Genomic DNA, 6000 nt, shown 5'->3' on the forward strand with positions numbered 1-6000 from the left:
CAGATGCTGCATTAGGGCAGGGTCCTTCCTGCCCCCCCCCCCCACCGGCTCCCGGTGGCTCCGGGCGTCCTTGGCTTGTGGCCACGTCACTGTGGTCTCTGCCTCTGTGCGGCTCCTCCTCTGTGTCTGGGCGTCGTCCTTGTCTTTTACGAGGCCGCTGTCCCTGCTCCAAGATGGTCCCATCCCAAGGTCTTTCCCTTAGGAAGACCAGAGGTGCTGAGAGCGGCCGTGTCACATAGCAGGGTCAGGACAACCCCCCAGGGGACGCCCACACTGGTGAGTGGGGAACGCGGTCCCCACAGCAACAGGGACACGCTCCCCACCAGGGCATGTACCGGGGGAACAGCCGGGCCCCAGAGGAGGGGCAGAAAGAGGAACCAGGATGCCCTGTGGGAACCCGTCCCCGACTGCTTCTGACCAGCACAACTCCTTGTTAAGAGTGGGGAGGGGGCCGGCGCCGCGGCTCACTAGGCTAATCCTCCACCTGCGGCGCCAGCACCCCAGGTTCTAGTCCCGGTCGGGGCGCCGGATTCTGTCCCGGTTGCCCCTCTTCCAGGCCAGCTCTCTGCTGTGGCCCGGGAGTGCAGTGGAGGATGGCCCAAGTGCTTGGGCCCTGCACCCCATGGGAGACCAGGAGGAAGCATCTGGCTCCTGCCATCAGATCAGCGCGGTGCACCAGCCGCGCCGGCCATTGGAGGGTGAACCAACGGCAAAGGAAGACCTTTCTCTCCGTCTCTCTCTCACTGTCCACTCTGCCTGTAAAAAAAAAAAAAAAAGAGTGGGGAGGGGGCGCCTGTTATATATTAATGTTGGCCGTTGCAAAACACACCGGACACCGGAGTAAGGGAAAGGGTTTACTGGGGACACCCCACAGACCGGAGAGAAGGGGCGGCGAAGGAAAAACAGAAGGAGACTGTGAGAGAGAGAGACGGAGGAGGGAGGAGAGAGACGGAGGAGGGAGGAGAGAGACGGAGGAGGGAGGAGAGAGACGGAGGAGGGAGGAGAGAGACGGAGGAGGAGAGGAGAGAGACAGAGGAGGGAGGAGAGAGACAGAGGAGGGAGGAGAGAGACAGAGGAGGGAGGAGAGAGACAGAGGAGGGAGGAGAGAGACAGAGGAGGGAGGAGAGAGACGGAGGAGGAAGGAGAGAGACGGAGGAGGGAGGAGAGAGACAGAGGAGGAGAGGAGCCAAGAGAGGCCAAGAGAAAGGACCGAGAGAGCAGGCGCGCAGGAACACGTGAGGGCCGGCAGGGAAGCAGGAGCAGCGAATCCCGTTAGGATGGGGTGCAGCCTGGCTCGGGCCACTGGCTGCAGCTGCGCCGGTCTCCTGCCAGCGCCACGTAGGCTGAGGCCCCCCGAGAGCAGAGGCAGCCAGGACCCGGCGGCTTCCAGGCCGTGACGTTTGCGCGCGTCCAACCTGCACAGGCGCTCCCTCCCCGGCCGGCCGCCCCCCTCACTCCGCCCCGGCCTCATGGCCACCGGTCCGGGGTCCGGGGAGGGGAGACAGAACGTTCCAGCTGTGGGTGCCTCGTGGGTTTCCAGTTGCACGTCCTGCTGAGCCTTGCGGGGGAGCCTCGCCGAGTCCCGGCTGCCCTACCTGCGCCCTCCCGGTGGCCCCCGCCTGGCTGTCCCACGTATCTGAGCGTCAGGGCATCCGGTGCTTCTGTTCCAAGCTCTTGTCTGGGGTGCGCGTTTGGCACTAAAGACGCTATTTTGGAAGCTGGTGCCCGGTACTGGGGAGCCGGGCTCGGGTCCCAACCCCAGCTTCCTGCTAATCCCCACGTGGCAGCACCAGACGCCGCCCACGTAACTGGGTCCCTGCCGCGCGGGGCTGGGTGGATGCGGCAGTCTCCTGGGGAGTGGATGGGCAAGATGCCCCCCCCCGCCTTTAAATAAATCAGCTACTCTCAATAAATAAATCTTTAAATAAATCAGCTACTCTCAAGGGGAAACTTCAGTCAGCCCTGTACCCCGAGGACAAGACGAGCGTCCGGACCACGCGTGCGCCGCGGAGAAGCCGTGAGCGCCTTGATTATGTGCAAGGGAGCAAGTCCGTGTGGACAGCGGCAGAGCCTGCGCGGACCGGCTTATGACACCGGGCCACTCCACTGCTCTGTCTCATTCATGGTTCCTGCTGTCGCCTTTTGGCCTAATTTCTAAAAAATATTTATTTATTCAAAAGCCAGAGTTACAGGGAAACAGAGGCAGAGAGAGAGAGAGAGAGAGAGAGAGAGAGAGAGAGAGAGAGAGGGCTTCCATCCGATGGTTCACTCCCCAGATGGCCACAGCGGCCGGAGCTGCACCGATCCAAAGCCGGGGGCTCCATCCTGGTCTCCCACGCGGGTGCAGGGCCCCGAGGACCTGGGTCATCTTCTCCTGCTTTCCCAGGCCACAGCAGAGCTGGATCAGAAGTGGAGCAGCCGGGACTTGAACCGACGCCCGGAAGGGATGCCGGTGTTACCGGAGAAATTGCAGGGTTCTTGCGCAAGAGAGAATCCAGGCGTGAGACAGAGTCGTGGGAGGTAAAATAGCAAGTTTACTAGGGCAGGCACATCCGTAAGGACGGATGGGCCCCTCTCCAGACAGGACCTGGGAGACAGCGCCCAGTCTCTCGGGCGGGCGGGGGTGGGGGCAAGGTTACAAGGCTGGGCGGAGAGAGTACACCTGGCCAGGCAGGCGGGCGGCTCAGCATGGAGGCCGAGGGCGCGGTCCAGTTGAGGCAGCGGAGCGGGGGTGGGGGAGTGGGGTGGTGGTGGTGGTGGTTAAGGAGCTGGGTCTCCGGCTTCACCTCCTGAAACAAAGGACTTCATGGCTGTAAATACTAAGAAGCTCCTATCTGAGTTTTCCCTTGAAGGTACCAGGCAGGAGGAAGCCTCGCTGGCGCCATCCCAGGTTCAGAGGAAGGGGGAGCAGGGCCCCCTGGAGAACGGGGATCAGAGCAGGGTGTCTGAGAGGCAGATACTGGGCTGCACCGGGAGATTGGGGGAGATTTGTCAGGCAGAAGGGGCGGGGCTCCCACCTGGCAGGTTATCAGGTAGGAGGGGGCAGGGCAGGATGCGAAGGCCGGGCTGCCCCCGAGACACCATCAGGATGACTGAGAGGCAGATGCTGGACACAGACGTCTCCTTAGGCCTTTGTCACACACACATAAGCTCCTGTCTGACTTCCTGCCTAACACCAGCACTGCAGGCCGGGGCTTTACTGGCGACGCCACAGCGCCGTTGGCCTCTCAGTCTTTTCCTAGCGGGCTGCACGGGGTCTGGCGCCGGCTGCTTTCCCAGGTAGCCACTCAGGCCCCGCCGGGAGAGGGGACACTGCAGAAAAACAAGGCAAACCAAAAACCCACCGCAGCTGCAGGCAGGAGCCAACCCCTGCAGGGAAACCCGCTCTGCCTCTGGGGAGCCCCAGGACCGGCCAGGCCCTCACTAGACTTGCAGCCCGCGGCCAAGTGCAAAGGTCGGGTTAAAATCCCCACCTCCCACTGCGAAGAACTGAGACGCGGTGTGGTCTCCCACATCCCACATCTCCCAGGCCGCGGCTGGGGAAAGCCCCGACCTGGGTCTGCAGGCCGGCCAAGGCGGGGAGGGGGAGGGCGCAACAGAGCGCCACGTGCCCGTGCCCCTCCCCCAGGCACCTGCGGGAGGGAGGCGGGAGGGAGGGAGCGGCCTGGCTCGGGCCTGGGGCCCTGGGGTGTGCGACACGGGCTCCTAACGGCAAAGGGGCTGGGGGGTGGGGTGGGGCCCCAAGCCCGCAGGTGCCAGCCAGGGCCCGCGGGAGGGGCTGGGGCCCGCGGAGCAGTAACCACCCCTGGGCAGCTGCGGGAGGCGGGTCCGCGCGCCCGGCGGGGGCGGGGGCGGGGGCGGGGTCCGCGCGCCCGGCGGGGGGCGGGGGCGGGGTCCGCACTGCTTCGGGCCCTGCCTCCTGCTGCAAACCTGGCTGCGGCCGCTGCGATGCGCGGTTCCCTCTCTCCTGCCTCCCTTTCGCACTGAGACGGACGCCATGAGGGTGTGGGGCCCGCAGATAACGCAGGATCGCGTCCCCTAGGTCACCCCCGTGCCTGTGCGCCCCCACGGCCGCCCGCAGCGGCCTGCAGCGAACACGGACACAAGGGGGCGATGGAGACCGCTCCCCCCATTCCCCCTCCCCCCTTCTTCTAAGGAGAAATCCCTTTCTGTGTTATCTTTTTGTCTTTGAGACCCAACGCAGGGGCCCTGGGAGGCAGCAGGTGAGGGTCCGAGTGCGTGCGCACCTGCCACTCAGGTGGGGCTCCTGGCGTGGCTGGCCGGGTGGAAGCCGGGAGCCCAGATCTCCATGCAGGCCTCCCTGTGGTCAGCAGGTGCACAGGGCCCGGGACCTCACGGCTGCCGCCCAGGGCGTGCAGGCAGGGCGCTGGCGCCGGGAGCCGAGACGCGGAGCCAGGCCTCTGTCACAGGGTGTTTCAGCGGCACCGTAACCGCGGCACCGAAGCCTGGCCCCAGCCTCCACGTTTCATCCCATTTCCCACCGTCGTTTGAGGCACCTTCGTGCCCGCCGTGGGCTCGTGCGGGAGCACTGGGCACGGGCTCCAGAGATTCGCCGGATGCAACGCCTCCGCGTTCATGCAGTCACCGCGTGACACGGCTCGTCCCGCCGTCTCCCTGGAACTGCTGTCTGCTTTTCAAGGCTTATTTATTTATTTGAAAGGCAGAGTTACAGAGAGGGGGAGGGAGAGACAGAGAGACAGAGAGGGGGAGAGAGATGGAGAGAGAGATGGAGAGAGAGAGAGATGGGAGATGGAGAGAGAGAGAGAGGTCGTCCATCCGCTGGTTCAGTCCCCAGACGACCCCAATGGCCAGAGCTGAGCCAATCCAAAGCCAGGAGCCAGAGGCTCCATCCGGGTCTCCCATGTGGGTGCAGGGGCCCAAGCACTTGGCCATCTTCCTCTGCTTTCCCAGGCCACAGCAGAGCTGGATCGGAAGTGGAGCAGCTGGGACTCGAACCGACGTCCATATGGGATGCTGTGCTGCAGGCCGGGGCTTTAACCTGCTACGCCACAGCCCCCGGCCCCTGAAACTTGATATCATTGACATCATCTTCACCCCCCGCCCCCGCCAGTGACACAGCTTGGCCGACTCCACCGCGCTCGGTGGTGCCGGGAGGACCGGGAGCAGGTGCCCCGGCCGCGGGACCACCCTGCCCTCTGCACACCGCCCCAGTGGGCCGGCTGCCACGCAGCCACTTGGGCGTTCTCCGCGCACACTCATGTGCCCGCGGCGGCCAGGGCTGGCTCAGGTGAAGCAGGGCTGGGGGCCCGGGCCGGTCTCCACGGGGGCGGCAGGGGCCTAAACGCTGGAGTCCCCATCAGCTGCCTCCCAGGTGCACGCGGCCAGGAAGCGGGGGCGGCAGTGCAGCAGCCAGGACCCCAACCCCCTCTGGTGAGGGGCACAGGTGTCCCAGTGGGGAGCTAACCACTGCACCACACAGCCACCGGCGCTCTCTGGATAGGTGTTTCTCTGTAAAACAGCCCGGGGCCGGCGCTGTGGTGCAGCAGATAAAGCCACCGCCTGCAGTGCTGGCGTCCCATATGAGCACCAGTTGGAGTCCCGGCTGCTCCTCTTCCCATCCAGCTCTCTGCGTGGCCTGGGACAGCAGTGGAGGATGGTCCAAGTGCTTGGGCCCTGCACCCGTGGGAGACCTGGAGGAGGCTCCTGGCTCCTGGCCTCGGATCAGCCCAGCTTTGGCGGTCGCAGCCGTCTGGGGAGAGAACCAGGGGGTGGAGCCCCCCTTGCTCTGCCCCTCAGATCCATGAAGGATCCTTCCAGGAAGTCTGTGTTGCCACCAGACCCCGACGTAACATGAGCTCAGAGGTGCCGCTTTCTGGTCCTCGCGAACCTCCAGAGAGCTTTTTTTTTTTTTTTTTTGAAAAAACATGTTGAAAAACATGCACGAGAGAAATTATGTAAAATCCCCTCCCGTGACCGCTCTACCCCCGCCTCACAGAGGAAAAGAGGAAGGCTGCTGCC

Source organism: Oryctolagus cuniculus, chromosome 1 (genome assembly GCF_964237555.1).
Source record: "Oryctolagus cuniculus chromosome 1, mOryCun1.1, whole genome shotgun sequence".
Classification (NCBI taxonomy): domain Eukaryota; kingdom Metazoa; phylum Chordata; class Mammalia; order Lagomorpha; family Leporidae; genus Oryctolagus; species Oryctolagus cuniculus.